The following is a 17,842-nucleotide window of genomic DNA, read 5'->3' as shown; positions in this document are numbered from 1 at the left end:
TTGCATTCATGAAGCCCTCAGCACCACATAAGCAGAAAAAGCCAGAAGTGGCGCTGTGGCTCAAGTGGTAGAGCACTAGCCTTGAGCTGAAGAGCTGAGGGACAGCACCCAGGCCCAGAGTTCAGGCTCCACAACTGACTATATATATATATATATATATATATATATATATATATATACACACACACATATGTGTGTGTGTGTGTGTGTGTGTGTGTGTGTGTGTGTGTGTGTGAGTTACTCTACAAAGTAGTGTTTGGTGTTATAAAACTATTTGTGGTTGTATCTTTCTAACTTTGGGGCAATGAAGATCAGTGTTCTGACTCATTATTGTTAGAATGAGTCTATTGTTCTGATGCAATTCCAAAACAAATGCTAAGAATTTTCTTTTGGAACTGTTCTCTGATTACATTTTAATAAAGGACTGACTTTTTTGTGTGTATATACCTTGAACTTGGAGCTTTTTGCTCAAGACTAGCATTTTACCACAACCTGTGATTCTCAGATCTCAGTCTCCATGGTAACTAGAATTTGCAGGTGTGAGCCACTGACACCAACCCTGATTTTTTTCTTCAGTCCTTACTATGTCCTTATAGCTTTAAGTGCCTTTACATATATTAACTCAACCAATCCTCAGAACAACCTTATGAAATACATCTCATAAAGGTAAATATTGAGACTTCATGCTCCAAGTCACAGAGCTAGAAAATGGTAGAGCTGGAATTTAAACCCAACTTAGGCAGACATCAGCAAAGATTTAAAAAAAAAAAAAGATTAGGTTGAAGTAGTTCTCAGCTCAATTTTTTCTGCACTGGTGAGAATCTCTAAAATGTAATCTCTAGATGAGTTTATGCTCCAAAATTCTGTAAAGCTCTTAGGAAAGGAAGATGAGCTCCTATGTGCAGAACTGAAATATATTCAAGAGAACAAGTAAGTGAAAGCTTATCTATAAATATTGCAAAAGGGATTGACAACAGTTCACACCTCTGAGTGTGAAATGGACACTTTCATTGGAAAACTGTATGACTTACCACTGTGTGGATGGGATTGATGATGAAAGAGAGGCGAGGAAGAGGAGAGCAGCTCTTCAAAGTGCTGAGACCAACATCTAAATGAAGAGAACACATGGTCTGCTCTTTGCCTTCATCAGAGTGATGGACAACCATGCCAATGGCTTGTAGATGCATCACCAGATGCAAACTTGATGAAAACCAGAGCACCAAAATGCTCACTAGGGAATTTTTTTATACAAATAAAAGCTCAGTGGTCTAGACAATATTTTAGCACAAAGGAAAAGCCTTCCTGAATACACTGAGCAAGCTTTTCTTTTGGTAACTGGATTCATTAAACACAGGATGTGCCCATTCTTCTCCCCCCAAATATGCTAAGTAGCCTTTGAACATGTTGTTGGCTCAATAGTAAATGTACTCACACACTTAAAAGCGTAAATGTGTTCTGACATAACTGGGTCCCAAACTTGTGATGATATATATCCCAAGATCCTTCATTTCTCTATATATTTCTATTACTCTACATATTTAACTCTTTCTTTTTAAGTCTCTCCTCCCTCTCTCTCTCTCTCTCTCTCTCTCTCTCTCTCTCTCTCTCTCTCTCTCTCTCTCTCTCTCTCTCTCTCTCTCTCTCTCTCTCTCTCTCTCTCTCTCTTTCTCTCCCCTCCTGCCCTCTCTCACACTCATTCTTGCTCTGGAAATTACATATAACTTTTCAGCCAAATTTTAATTATATAGGAGATTGTAATGTTGGCTTAATGTCAGACCCAAGTAAGGGAGGGAGAAATTTGGGGGACTGGGGCAGAAACAAAAAACAAACTTAATTTGGAGTAGAGGACAAAACTGGCAATGTACAAATAGAGAAACTGCCCAAGGATATAGATTAGGGTCTGTGCTTCATGTCTGCTAGTGAATGGACTCTGACTCTATATATAGCCAGTTACTTACTGCATGGACCTTAATTCTTTAACTATAAGCAGACATAGAACACAAAATGTTTCACCAAGATAAATGTAAATAAATACAGTTCTGAAGTTCACCACAACTGCTGTGCAGATAGCTCAAAGAGGTAACAGAAGACAGCTTTTGACTCCATCAATTTTCAAATGATGCTGTCCTCTGAGGGGTGAATAGACGTGGTCATGGGAAAGCTGCGGGAGGGAAGAGAGATGACTAGACAGAGTTAGGAAAGATGTCCCTGTGGAGACGGGCTTGGAAAAGGTTCTGTGGAAAAGAGAGGAGGGGGGTGAGGGGCAGGAAGGATGTGGGAGTTCTCAGCTGGGGTGGGGGTGGAGAACAGAGATGTCTGGAAGAAAAAGAAAGAGATGGAGAGTTTGTCCACCTGGGCAAAATGAGAAAGAAGAGCCCACCAAGTGAACAGGATGGAAACACCATAGTGTCCCAGTACACAAGTACAAGAGAGAGGAGCTGCATGTTGAGAAGGGTCCTGAAACAGCATTTTGCACTTCAAAAAACAAGAAGGTACAGGGCACCAGTGGCTCACACCTGTAATCCTAGCAACTCAGGAGACGGAGATCTGAGGATCACAGTTCAAAGACAGCCCATGTGAGACGCTGATATCCAGTTAACCACCAAAAAAGCCGGAAGTGGAGCTGTGGTTCATCTGGTAAGAGCACTAGCCTTGAGCAAAAAAAGCTCAGGGACGGCACCCAGGCCCTAAGTTCAAGCCCCTGGACACACATGTACACGCACACGCACACACACACACACACACACACACACACACACACACACACACACACACACACACACACACACACACACACACACACAGGATTATCTATGCTGGTAAGATAAATAAAACCTTCCAGTTAATATGGGCAAGGTCTCCCCTTAGAAGAAGTATTTTGTTTTATTTTTGGGTTCCATCAGCTAGAGCATGAGACAAGAAAGCCAGTTATAGGGAATATTCGAAAACTCTGACATCATGTTCACGCACAAGGGCTCGGAAAATCACCATCCTCATCTTCATGATAAATTTGGTTGGCAACAAGAGGAGTAAAATACCTCCTTTGTTGGAAACATTTGGCGATGTCTGGAGGCATTTTTGGTTGTCACACCTGGAAGGTAGATGATACTACTCACATCTAGAGGGTCAAGGGCTGGGGTGATGGTAAACACCCTGCAACGCACACGGCAAACTCCCACAACCATTACCAGAGTCATTGTCTACCTCTCTCATGCTCCATGCCTAGGGCACACGTTCACACACACACACACACACACACACACACACACACACACACACACACACACACGAATATGGCCTGGAGTGGTAGCTCAGTCCTGCAATCCCAGACACTGAGGCAGTGGTAACTAGGAGGATTGAAGCGTGAGGCCAACCCAGAAAATAAAATAATGAGATACCTCATTTAAATCAATAAGCCAGGCATTTTGGGCATGCTTATCATTACAGCTGCATGAGAAGCATAAATATGAGGATATGGTCCTGGCTAGACTGGACAAAAGCACAAGACCCTGGCAGAAAAATAACAAAAGCAAAAAACAGTAGGATATGACCTGCCTGGCAAGTGCAAGGCCCTGAGTTCAACCGCAATACTATCTAATAATAACAAAAACAACAATACTAATAATAAGAACATGCATACACGATCACATGTGTATGCACATATTCTATACATGTAAACATACACACTATACCTTCACACATATACAGGCACACACATAATAAGTGCAGGACTTCCTGTCTGGCCTCAATGCTGATGTGTTGAGCTGTTACCTCTATGCAAGTGTATCTGAAAAATGAAAAAATTAGCTGTCCACTTGGAGTAGCACATACTGAGCACTGTATTTTACTAATCTCTCTCTCTCTCTCTCTTTTTTTGTCAGTCGTGGGGCTTGAACTCTGGGCCTGGGTACTGTCCCTCAGCTCTTCAGCTCAAGGCTAGCGCTCTATCACTTGAACCACGCACCACTTCCGATTTTCTGGTGGTTTATTGGCAATAATAGTCTCACAGACTTTCCTGATCGGGCTCGTTTTGAACCTCAATCCTCAGATCTCAGCCTCCTGAGTAGCTAGGATTACAGGCGTGAGCCACTGATCTCTATTTCATCCCTAGCCATGCAATTCAGGCATTCTTAATTGTGGTGTGTGTGTATGTGTGTGCAGGTCCTAGGGCATGAACCCATGGCCTGGGCACTGTCCCTGAGCTTCTTTTACTCAAGGCTAACACTCTACCACTTGAGCCACAATGCCACTTCCAATTTTTTCTGAGCAGTGTATTGGAGAAAAAAGTCTCACAGTCTTTTCTGAGTGTGCTAGTTTTGAACTGCAATCCTCAGATCTTAGCCTCCTGAGTAGCTAGGATTATAGGCATGACCCATCAGCACAGACATTCTCAATTTGACTTCGCAGAGGAAGAAAATGTGACCCAGATCTTACCCAGGTGTGTATATCTGTCCCTTAAGGTGCTTAGCCACAGTTCAGAACTAGAGGTATGGTTTTATTGTTTGTATTACATTTTGGAGATGAAGTCTCATTAACATTGTCCAGTCAGGCATTGAACTTGTGATCTTCTGCTTCTGCCTCTCAGGTGGTGAAGATTACAGGAATGCTCCACTACGTTCAGATATAATGACATTGTTTTTATATCCACTGTGAAGCCGAGCCCAAGAATACTTGGCTTTGGTGAATAAAAGCATTAAACACTCAGTTTTTGTTTAATCAATAATATCCTGGCGTTGGCTGAGTAAGGGTGAGGTATGAAAGGCTCAGATATGAAAGGCTGAAGGATGGGAAAAGCGCTGAAATAGCTGTTATTTCAGGTTCTGTGAGGCAATGAAAATCAAGCAACTTTAAATCAGTTTGACTCTGGTCCTTTTCCCCCTGTACCATTCTACCACATTCCTTCTGCCATATGTCATCTTACAAGGGCAACCCATCCATTCTCAAACTACTAATGTAGTTTTCTGTCATCGCAGCTATTTCTGTCCCTTCTCCATAATCTCTCAGCATGGTGAACATGACACTCCAGCAATCATTTCATACATAAGAGCTGTTACTCCTGTTCTCTCTTCAGTTCTGTGCACATTATAATGTGAAGCGATACTGTACACCCATCTTCCTTCCAGAAGTGAGACATCCTATATGCCAGGGATTGTGCTGTTCGAATCTCTGAAATCCAGTGCATAATTAACTGATTCTCAATGAGACAACTTCATTGGAAAGAAGGTTCTGATGGTTTAGGAGATCTAATTGTTCCATCACCTGGCACTTCTGTTTCTGAGTTGTGTGGGGAAGTCCTTCAAGGCCATAATGCCACAGAAATATGGGGCTTCAAGCCATGACATGTGGCCAGTAGCTAGAGTGGAGAAGAAGAGACTACATGGTGTTTGTCAGAAGAGAACTTGATGGGAATTTTATACTTTTCCCTGAGTTTTAATATGCTTTTAACTCTTTAGTGTTTTTGCCCTTTGGCTTTGTTTTGTTTTGCAGTGTTAGGATTCAAATCTCAGGGCCTGACATATGCTAGAAAAGTGCTCTACCACTGAGCTACACCCCTAGCCATGTTGATTTTCTTATTCTTACAATTAAAAAATAGAGCCTTGGGGCTGGGAAGGTGGCTTAGAGGTAGCATGCTTGCCTGGCATGCAGGAGGCCCTGGGTTCGATTCCTCAGCACCACATTAGCAGAAAAAGCTAGAAATGGCGCTGTGGCTCAAGTGGTAGAGCACTAGCCTTAAGCTGAAGAGCTGAGGGACAGCACCCAGGCCCAGAGTTCAGGCCCCACGACAGCAAAATAAAAAATAAATAAATAAACATAAATAAATAAATAGAGTCAGGCACCAGTGGCTCACACCTGTAATCCTAGCTACTCAGAGGCTGAGAGCTGAGGATTGCAGTTTGAAGCCAGCCCAGGTAGGAAAGTCCGTGTAACTCTTCAATTAACCATTAGAAAACTGGAAGTGGGGCTGTGGCTCAGAGAGCACTAGCCTTGAATGAGAAAGTTCAGGTACAGTGCCCATACCCTGAGTTTAAGCACCACAATCAACCAAAAACAATTTTTTAAAATACCTTAAATGGCAAGCATTTAATATTTGTTATGTATGCTATGCTTTATATTAAGTTAATTTCAAATCCAGTAAAGAAGCAGCAAGGAGAAAACAAGAGGAAGAAATGGGATGTACAGCTGATAGTTCTGTTGCTTTGCAGTTTCTAAAAAACACGTGTAGCCTGGAAGTTGATCTTGGAAGTGAAAAAAACAAACAAAATTGTTCTTGAGTTAGTGAGTAGGGCTTTCCTTTTTTTCCATCGATTTGTGTAGTGCAAATTAGAAACATTGTTTTGTAGCTCTTGGCTAGATAATCACTCTGGAAAACGATTTTGGAATGTTGGTGATTACAAGAGGCTGTTTATTCCATTACTTCCACTCGGACCCAACCCACATCTTTCTCCAAAGTATGTCTTATTTTTAGGGTTTATAAATCAAACATATTGTAGAGTTGGAATGCGGCATGAAATGCATTCACAAACAAATGTCCTGCCTTATTCGGCAGCATTTGCATGGGACAAATGACTGCAGTCACTAAGAACTCTACCTCCATGAAGATCTCTTTTGAGATATTTGATATCGGTTCCTATGTCAAAATAAAAAATAAAAAATCTACCTTTAAAGAAAATCCAAAGGCTGGAAATGTGGCTTAGTGGTAGATTACTTGCTTAGTATGCATAAAGCCCTGGGTATGATTCCTCAATACCACATAAACAGAAAAAACTGAAAGTGGTGCTGTGGCTCAAGTGGTAGAGTGCTAGCCTTAAGCAAAAAAGAAGCTCAGGGACAGTGCCCAGGCCCTGAATTCAAGCCCCAGGACTGACTGGCAAAAAAAAAAAAAGAAAGAAAAATTAAGTTGGTTGAACATATAATATGCTAGAGAAAGTCTACCACTTAATTCTTTTTTTTTTGGTCCAGTCGTGGTGCCTGAACTCTGGGCCTGGGCACTTTCCCTTAGCTCTTCAGCTCAAGGCTAGCACTCTACCACTTGAGCCACAGCGCCACTTCTGGCTTTTTTCCTTTTGCATATGTGGTGCTGAGGAATCGAACCCAGGGCCTCAGGTATGCAAGGCAAGTGCTCTACCACTGAGCCACCTTCCCAGCCCTACCACTTAATTCTTAACTCATTTCAATATTTAAAACCCACTGGAGATATATGAATTTTTGTTGTTGCTGTCGGTCATGGTGCTTGAACTCTGGGCCTGGGCTCTGTCCCTCAGCTTTTCAGCTCAAGGCTAGCGCTCTACCACTTGAGCCACTGCACCACTTCCAGTTTTCTGAGTAGTTTGTTGGAGATAAGAGTTTCACAGCCTTTCCATACCCTGACTGGCTTTGAACCGTAATCCTCAGATCTCAGCCTCCTGAGTAGCTAGGATTATAGGCATGAGCCACCGGTGTCCAGCAATGTATGAATATTTTAAATGAGCCTAAAGATGAGAATAAGCAGCTAAGCACCAGTGGCTCTTGGCCAGCAGCACCAGCGACAGTGGCCTCTTGACTACTGGAGAGGCTAAAACCAGAGGGCTGAAATTTGAAGCTAGTCTGGGCAGAAAAAATTGGAGAGACCCTTATCTACAGTTAACCAGCAAAAAGGATGGACTGGAGAAGTAGCTCAAGTAGTAGAACTCTCATCATGAGCAAAAAAGCATAGAAAGCATGAGGTATTGAGTTCAAGCACCAATACAGGTAAGGAGAAAGAGAGAAGAGAGATCAGTCCAAGCAATCCACTAATGTATGGTCAACTCCATGCTTGGGTATGTGGACCTAGGTCCAGGGCCCTTACCTGAGAGCCAAACAGATGTATCTATCCAACCATCCTGTTGCCATAAATCTCTTATTAATAAATCTCGTCTATTAATTGTCCATAAATTTCCTGTCTTCTCAACACTGACCTCTGCCCTTGTTTTCTACCAGAGTCCTGTGGAATTTGTAATGTAGGACACTTTCAGGGAGAGTCAGGCCACTATAAGAGAAGGACCAGGTTTGCTGAAATTCACTTTGATTTCCTGTTGATGGGTTGACACAAGATCTAGGATAAACAAAGGAGGAGGTAACAATACTCGATAGGAAATGTACTCATTACCTTACTCCTGTAACTGTAACCCCTCTGTACACTATTTTTACAATAAAAAGGTATTAAAAATTTCATAATCCAAATTTTTAAAAAAAATCCAGGTTGGAACATTTTTCTCATATTTTTGTCAGAGGTGTCCTATGCTCTTTACTGCCCTATCAGGGACCCCAGTTCCTGAGAACCATCACTTGCTACACTCTCCTTAATATACTCATTTGGAAAGCAAAAACTAGTTGCTGAAAAATGGGAATATTGTTTTCTTACTCAGGGACTGTAAGGATTATATATTACATATAACATATTATATATTTATACATTAGATACATTTATGTTATATGTCACATATATTTATATCACATATGTAATGTGAATATATGTAAAAGTTTATCAGAGGTTATTGATTTGGTTCTGAGTTCTTGACGAGTCCCAACAGACCAAGCTAAACTGAAATCACTCATGCTCAATTTCCACACTAGCAAGTTGAAACTAACTTGTGTAACTAAACTTGCAAGAAATCAGGAGAAGAGAAAGAGAACGAAAGGGAGACAGAAAAAGAGAAAAAAGCTAAATCCTCCAAAAAGCCAATTTTAATCTTCAGAAGACATCATCTCAGCTTTCACAAAGAAAGTAATGCTGAAACCTGGTACCAATAAGGCTTGTCACAGTAATCCTAGCTACTCAGAAGGCTGAGATCTGAGAATCTCAGTTCAAAGCCAGCCTGGGCAGACATCTTCAAGACTCTATCTCCAATTAACCAGCAAAAAAAAAAGGTGGCTCAGTGGTAGAGCGCTTGCCTTGCATGCCTGAGGCCCTGGGTTTGATTCCTCAGCACCACATAAGCAAAAAGAAAAAAAAGCCGGAAGTGGCGCTGTGGTTCAAGTGGTAGAGCGCTAGCCTTGAGCTGAAGAGCTGAGGGACAGTGCCCAGGCCCAGAGTTCAGGCCCCATGACCGGACCCCCCCCCAAAAAAAACCCTCAAAACAACAACAACAAAAACAAAAGTGAAGGTCTATTTCAAGTAATAGCGCACCAGCTATGAGTGAGAAAGTTGAGCAACAGTATGAAGCCAGGAGTTTAAGACCTAGTGCCCAACACACATAAAGAGATAACCAACCAATCCATTTTGTTCTTTGTTCCTGCTTTCCTCCTAGCCCTTATAAAGCCAATCTTCTCTGCTTAGCTTATTCTGGTTTTTAGGCCAAGGTGTTGCAAGAGTTTATGAATGAAAGGTAATTAAGATCTTAAAATTTGTTGTAATTTTTTTTTCTGGCAATGCGTAAAAGAGGTCTGCAAGCTTTCATTAGGTATGATATCAGTATAAAGCAATATTCTATAATGAAGTTAATGTTTAAAAAATGTCTCCAAGAGATATTTTTAAATGTGCACGATGCCTCTTTATATTGGGTGTCTGATAAATTATAGCCTTTCAGATCCAAACTTGAGGAGTGGTGGGAAAGAAGCCATCCTCTCTTCATGCCTCCCACCCATTCGCTTCTCCTCAACCGAAACATCTGGCGGCCCTTTGTAGTTCTGGATGATTTGATTTGGAATTCATTAGTAATAATTGATGTGCTTTCTGGAATTTGTTTAAACAGTTAATCGTGTGGTGGGTAGCTAAGCTAAAAGGGGTTGTTCAAAAGGAGCCTGCCAACCTGGTGGATCTGAGATGGGTGACGGCCAAGAGGTTGGTGCCTGAGGCTTTCCAAACCTCCAACACACTGCAGCCCTCAACCCAGGCTAGGTGTGAGCTTATCTGTCATGGTGGAAGCGAAGTTTCCTAGAAGTGTTTGTTTTAAGACCTCACTTGACAGATTGATGAGAAGATATTTGTATTATAATGACTCTAGGTGAGGGGGCCACAATTTTATGGAGTTTCAAATTAGCATGTGACTGCGGGAGTGTCCAAGTGCTTTGAAGAAATATCGTCTTCTGAATTTCTCAAAGATTCCCGATGGTGTTGTTTAATTAGACCTTTTATCCATTGTAGTTCCTATAAACTAGATGTTAGATATAAAGAATTAAATCGAGGTTTAGAAAGGAATCAGTTCTGGAGCTGGGAAGGTGGCTCAGTGGTAGAGTGCTTGCCTTGCATGCATGAGGCCCTGGGTTCGATTCCTCAGCACCACATAAGAAAAAAGAAAAAAGCTGGAAGTGGTGCTGTGGCTCAAGTGGTAGAGCGCTAGCCTTGAGCTGAAGAGCTGAGGGACAGCGCCCAAGCCCAGAGTTCAGGCCTCACAAATAGACACCCCCCCCCAAAAAAAGAAGAAAAAAGGAATCAATTCTTTGATTACAATAGTTGATAATGATTTGATGGATTCATAATTTGATGATGTTTGAAGATATAATGTCTTACCCTCTCAGTTTTAATGAGACAAAAATCAACCAGTGGGTTCAGTCGATGGCAACTTTTCTCTCCTGCATAAAGAAACACTTCTCTACTTTCAGTCCATTTTTGGTCATCACGGAGTTGTTGCAAAAGGTGTTGAATATCATTCACCATTCTACAGTGATCGTGAAAGCTGGAGTGTATGGAAACATCTCACATACACATTAGTCCTCTTCCTTTAGGAATTTCCTTCCCACTGTCCTGGTGTTTTTGCAGTATACTAGGAGCTTTGTAACTGTGTGTGTGTGTGTGTGTGTGTGTGTGTGTGTGTGTGTGTGTGTGTGTGTGTAGCAGTACTGGGAATTTAACTCAGGACCTAGGCGTTGTACCCTAGCTTTCTTACTCAAGGCAGGCACTCTACCACTTGAGCCACACCTTCATTTCTAACTTTTTACTGCTTAATTGGAGATAAGAGTCTCACAGGCTTTCCTCATGAGCTGGCTTTCAAGCTCCATCTTCAATTTTCAGCATCATGAGTGGCTAGGATTATAGGTATGAGGCTCCAGCACCCAGCTTAGGAGCTCCTCTTGGTAGAAGTCCTCTCCTCTAGAGCACAGAGCATGACAAATCTTGCAGACAGTTGTTTGGATAATATTCACTGACATCAGGGGAAAAACAAAGGAGAAGGCAACAATGCTTGATAAGAAATGTACTCATGTATTTTCACAATAAAAAAATGTACTCATTACCTTGCTCATGTAACTGTAACCCCTCTGTACAATATTTTTGTAATAAAAAACATTTTAAAAAATCATAAAAAATATTCACTGACATAAGTAATTTTCTGTTTCTATTCTATTATCTCACAATACCACTTGAATTTTTTTTTGTCAGTTGTAGGGCCTGAACTCTGGGCCTGGGTGCTGTCCCTCAACTCTTCAACTCAAGGCTAGTACTCTACCCCTTGAGCCACAGCACCACTTCCTGCATTTTCTGCTTATGTGGGGCTGAGGAATCCAACTCAGGGCCTCATGCATGCAAGGCAAGCACTCTACCACTGAGCCACCTTCCCAGCCCCCAATTTGAACATTTTTGAGCCCTATTACCATAACCCACCTTCTTAAAATAATTCACCATCTATATCTCATAGGCTTTTAGATGTCACCCAACTGAACAGGAAGGGCTATACCCCAGTTTCTGTCTTGTGACATCAAGAGGAACCCTTGGAACTTTGAGGTCACAACAGTGTGGGACTGCTGAGATCCCTTGAGGAGTTTCCCTGCCCTAGATTTCCAGGATCCACTTTTCCACCAGCCCAGCCTCTGACGGCACAGGGGACCATCACGGAGGGGGCCTCTCCACAAGCCCTCTCAGACTCATCTGTGAGGAGGGCAGAGGAACCAAGGCAAACCACAGACACTTAAGGGAAAGAGACAGGAGCAAGGGGACACCTGCTCTCTGTAAAGCCGCTTGATCGTTCCATGGTCTTTACTCCTGTCTGGGTGTGGATAGAGCTTTTGCCCCAGACGAAATAGATGCTTGTTCCCATGCAGTGGTGTGGCAACGTAGGCTCTCAAGTGCTTTTTAGGTGTCAGGGGGCTCACTTAGCTTTTTCTTCTTTCTCCTTTCTTTAGCCCCTCCCCCCCGTCCATCTCTCTCTACCTCCCTCCTGCCTCTCTCTCCTTTCCTCCTTCCCCCCTTTTTGTTATTTCTATGTCTCTGTCAGTTTTGCTCCTAGAAATGGAACATTCTACACATTTATCTGGAGGTGGAGATTGAGGCAGACAGACCCCAGAGCTCAGGAACCTTGGATTCTCTTTCTGGCTTTGTCATTAATATCTGTGACAGGCAGGATGAACTAGATGAAAGATATGAAAGTGCTTTGAAAAAAATGAAGCTGAATACAATCGTGTATTCTTCCCAACCTACCTGGTCCCAAAGTGCAGTAGAGGATGCCCAGTGACCGGAAGAAATCCATCCAGTCACCTTCCTGCTGCTGTGCCTGGCCTTAGGTCCATTCGGCATGGAGAACTATTTTCAGTTGCAAAAGGCCCATTTACAGCAAGAAAACCTGAAGAATATGTGCAATGCCAGCATGCAGTGAAACCTGAGAACACAGCAATTCCCCAGCTCAGTCCAAAGTAAAGATCAATGTTGTCATTCCGAAGCCACTGTTCCATCTAGCTCCTTGCCAAAGATTACTGCCATGCTGAGTGACGAGCGCCATTGGGTCCTGCTCCGAAGCATGACAGCGCGACCCAGGAAGAGGCTTCTCTCTCTACTTACATTCCTAAAGGGGCCCCTGGCTGCACTGTCTGATACAGGCCCATCCTGTAGAGAATAAAAGTGACTTCCAGACTGCTCTGTAGGCACAGAGTTAAGGTGATCATGGCTTCAAGTCTGTTATTCCTTTCTGGATTTTTCCAAGTTAAAGCATACAAAGAAGAGTCAAATAAATAAAATGGGAGGCTTTAGCGGCTAAATAACCTGCTTCAATTTAAGGCTTAGAGAAAGCAGAAATCTCCAAATGTGGTTGTCACCCTAGCAGCATCAGCATCTCCTGAGGTCTTATGAGATCAGTTCCTCTGATCTTCTGAGATTATGTTCCTCTGAGGGGAGGAACATAAAGGCGCAGTGCGTATGTGCCTCTGATCATATAAAATAAGATTTATTGAAGTGTATGCCAGGGAATAAATACAAGCGGTTTTTATCTTTGTTGTTATTGTTTCTTTTTCCTTTTGTGTCTTTTTTCTTGTTTATCTGTCTTTGGGAGGGCATGGGAGGGCACAGAAATGGAAGGACCAAGGGTAATCAAGTGCAGCAGTGCTACTCACTGGACATGATGCTGAAGCTGAACTATACCACTTGTGAGTGGGGACAGAAGAGGAAAATTGGGAGAGTGTGAAGGAAGGAGTGACACTGTCCAAAAAGAAATGGACTCATTACCTGACCTATGTAACTGTAACCTCTGTGCACATCACCTTTATAATGGCAATAAAAATAGTTATTAAACAAGGATAGATTTTTAAAACTACAATTCTTAGGATCCTCCCAAGATATACTGAGTCAGAAACTTTGGAGGGTGGGACCTACCAATCTACACATATACATATAAACTTATATATACATTTTTTTTTGGGTCCGGTCATGAGGCCTGAACTCTGGGCCTGGGCACTGTCCCTTCAGCTCTTCAGCTCAAGGCTAGCACTCTACCACTTGAGTCACAATGCCACTTCCGGGTTTTTTCTTTTTGCTTATGTGGTGCTGAGGAATCGAACCCAGGGCCTCAGGCATGCAAGGCAAGCACACTACCACTGAGCCAACTTCCCAGCCCGTATATATATATATATATATATATATATATATATATATATATATATATCCTATTTTTTTCTTTATAGTACTTGAGTTTGAACTCAGGGCTGCAGGCACTGTCTACAGAGCCATACCCCCATTCCTTTTTTGTTCTGATTATTTTTTAGATAGAGTCTCACTTTTTTCTGGGACTATGACTGAACTATGATCCTCCTCTAGGCTTTTCCCCATGTTGGGATGACAATGGGCATGGTGACACTAAATTTCTGTTAAGGTGGAGTCTCATAGACTTTTCTACCCTGGAACATTGATTGTCCTGATCTCAGTCTCCACTGGAGCTGGGATGAGAGATATGGGCTACCGTATCCAAACTTTGTTGGGGTGGCCTCAAATTGCAATCCTTCTAATCTCAGTTTCTCAAGTAGTTAGGACTACAACTTTGAACCACTATACCCATCCAAATCTTTTTCTTCCTTCCTTCCTTTCTTCCTTCTTTCTTTCTTTCTTTTCTTTTCTTTCTTTCTATTTTTTTTATTGGTACTGGGGATAGAACCTAAGCCCTCACATGCTAGGCAAGCACCCTATGACTGAGCTACACTCTTTTTTTAAAATTCTTTATTTAATAATTTATATTTGAGGGGAAAAAGCCATCCAGGTGGTTCTCATTCACTCTAAATGTATTTGTTGCCTATCACTTCTATAATAATTTATCATACTATTAGTGGCTTCATGTAACACTACTGTGGTTTCTTGCAAGTGTGTAGATCAGAAGTCTGACAGTATCTCACCGGTCTCAAATTCAAGTGTTGGCAGGGCTGAGCTCCTGCCTGGAGGTGCTGGGGAGAATATGTATCCTGGACTAGTTGAGCTCCTTTAAGTGCCTCTAGTCCTCTGCTCATGGCCCCTTCTTCTCTATCACCAAAGCCCAAAACAGTGAATATAATCTTATTTTAGATTTGATCCTTCTTCCACTTTTTCTTTTTTGAACTCAGTGCCTTACAATAACTTGGCTTGTTTTCCCAGCTGGTACTCTACCACCTGAGTCACACCTTTTTCCCACATTTTTGATAGTTATTTTGGCAATGGAGTCTCAAGAGCTTTTATCTGGCCAGACTGGCTTCAAACTGAAATCCTATGGATCTCAGCTTGTTGAATAGCTAAGATTACAGGCATGAGCCACTTGTACCTGGCTTAATTCCCTTTTTCTATGCCATACAAGGTACTCACACTCCATTTGAATGTTTGACATATTGGGTTGTCTGAACATTATTCTGCCTGGCACTGTCCATACAATAACCCTCAAGGATCTGTGCTGATTCTTTCATATTAAAAATCCATTAACTAACCCTGCTTCAAATTCCCTGTAATCTCTACTAACTAGTGTGAGCTCATTGTCCCAAATGTCATTAGCTCAAAAAGTCAAATCTCATTATCTAACTCATGTAAACATACATACACACCACACACACACACACACACATTCTTTTTCTTTTACAATAAGTGAGCCTTTGGGTATAATTCACCCTGTGACACAATCCATTTCCCTTTGTGGACTATGAATTAACGGAACAAAATTATCAGAGTTACTTGCTCTTAACCTACAATGAAAAATACAATCATAGAATAACTATTTTAGCACTCCCCTTCAAAACAGGGGGAAAAAATCGGGACAGGAAGAGAGATATCGCCCCTGAAGCAATTTTAAAATCCAGCTAGATAAAGTCCATTTGGGTTAGGACCTGAGAATAATCTGCTTTAGCTTGCTACTCTCCTGTCTGACCATTGTGGCTTTTCCTAGTGTATTCTTTATCAACCTATTTCCTGAACTTTTTCAGGTTCACCAAGCTTCTTTCACTTTGTACTCTTTCTGTTCCTGTCAGTCCAGGTTGAAAGTGTTTTGCTGATATAAAATCCTCTGGAATCTTGTAAGTCCTGATTCACTCATTCGATAAGCATACCCTTCAAGGCCCTTTCTCAGGCAGGCCCGTATCTGCTTTCTGATCTGGTTTTTGCTTCCGCTGATCAGGCTGGTGAGTCTGGGAGCCACATTCTTGTTTTTTCAGACATGGTATCGCTTTATTAAAAACGGGTAGACATCGCAGCGATTACACAACCAGAGTTCATAAAGGCCAGGGACTGGGCCGAGGCGAGGACACGGGTGCCCGCGCCGCGGGCCGCGCGGAGAGCGGCCTTCCACGCCAGGCCTCAGTCCTCCGTGGGGAGTCAAGAGGGTCAAGGGCACCATCCTCAGCAGAGAGGAGAGCGCCCTCGGGGGTTCCAGAGGTGGCTGTCGTCCTTGACCCACCAGTTTATAAAGTATAAGCACAAGGCAGACGCTGGCCCGGCCACGGCATCCACACGAGGCTCCCGCGGACAGTCATTGGCTGAGTATCTGCAGAAGCTGATTGGCAGCAGGGGAACATCCGGGCATTTCCGCACGCCAGTTTCCGGCGTCCGGCCTCCACCTCTTCCGGCTCACTGTGCTGCTTAATACTCCGAGGAGGGCGAGGAACTCCGGGGGAGGACAGAGGGGACGGAGGACCGTCTATGGTGTTCCCACAGCTCGCATCTCTTTGCCTGGGCTTTTCCCAGCAGGGCCAAGCTGTGGGCGTGGGCCTGCATCATCCGGGCCCCTTCGCGTGGGTCCCACCGGAAGTGCCTCCGCTTGCACCGTGGCTTCTCCCGGAAGCCCGCGGCCAAGGACATCGTCCTTTCTGAGCACGTCCCTGGATGTCCTCGCCCTGAAACCTCCACCACCAAATGGGAGCAAGAGAAGTGGAGGGAGGCGGCAGCGGCAAGCACCCCCGTAAGCGTTTCCACATCCCGCATGCGTAGAGCCAGGAGCACTGCGACCTTCATGAAGATCTGCTGGGGATACTGAGGCAGCAGCACCTCTCCCATGGTGTTGGGAAACGCGACCTGCATGTGCGCATGTTCAGCCACGACGTGACAGAGGGCCCAGACGCCAGTTCAGGGCCCTGTCATCACCAGTTCCATGGTAAGAACTTCGTCTCCTGCGCAGGCGCCCTCGCAGCAGGGCTGCGAAGGGTTTTTCACAGGTACTCTCTTGTGTTGCTGTAGACCGATCAAAGAAGTCTTGGGCCCAGGAAATGTCTCCCTGTGAAGCTTATAGACTTCGCACACCTCCATCAGCCAACCTGGAAGAACAGTTCTCCTGCAGGAGAGGGTGATGTGTCACATTCTTAATTCCCACAAAAAGTGTGTGTGTGTGTGTGTGTGTGTGTGTGTGTGTGTGTGTGTGTGAGAGAGAGAGAGAGAGAGAGAGAGGACTCATGAGCAGCGTTATTTTTAACCACATACATAAAATTTAAAACGAGGATAAATAGGAGACAATTTCAATCCAAACAAACTCAGGTGATATTTTTACAATCTCTTATTTTTAAATCTTTTTGATGAAACCCCGGTACTCAAAGCACAAGAACACAAAAAAGAAGGATAAAGGAGAGAAGAATAAAAAGGGGGAAAAGGACATAAAGCAACCTGAGAACACAAATGGAGAGAAGGATAAAAAGGACTTTTGAACCTGGTTCCAGTTAAGTCTAGGACTATGAGTAATAATTGGAACTGTTTTAGATTGTAAAATGAAATATAAATGCCCTGAGTTCTGCCTTGAAAAATAAAGATAACATAGGTCACAAAATCTGGAGATGGGTTGTGAGAAAAAAAGACCTTTTAATAGTAAAGTGATCACAGATAAAGACTCATACTCTGAGTATTAAGAATAATGCAATCCACCCATTTTTAGAAGATTCATAACATGGTCATTAGAGAGCATGATATCTCCAATTTGTCACACAATACTGTCTCACATAATGTCTCAGGCAATTTTGAGAATTCACCTCTAGACACAACATTTAAATGAAACTCATCAGGACTTATGCAGGCAACTGAGGTTGTGGGCTCTAAAAAAAGAAATATGGAGTAGCCAAGGCTTTCAAATACAATAGTAGACTAATGTTCTCTCTACATACTACAAAAACAAGAGGAAAAGACCACATCAATCAAATATTGGTTGAGCATGGACTCAGAACAATATGAGTACTGCAGGACACAGAGTGGAAGAAT

This window comes from Dipodomys merriami, unplaced genomic scaffold, assembly GCF_024711535.1.
Source record: "Dipodomys merriami isolate MVZ:Mamm:240054 unplaced genomic scaffold, mDipMer1.0.p SCAF_291, whole genome shotgun sequence".
In the NCBI taxonomy this organism is placed as follows: Eukaryota; Metazoa; Chordata; class Mammalia; order Rodentia; family Heteromyidae; genus Dipodomys; species Dipodomys merriami.
This window is presented reverse-complemented; position numbering follows the sequence as displayed.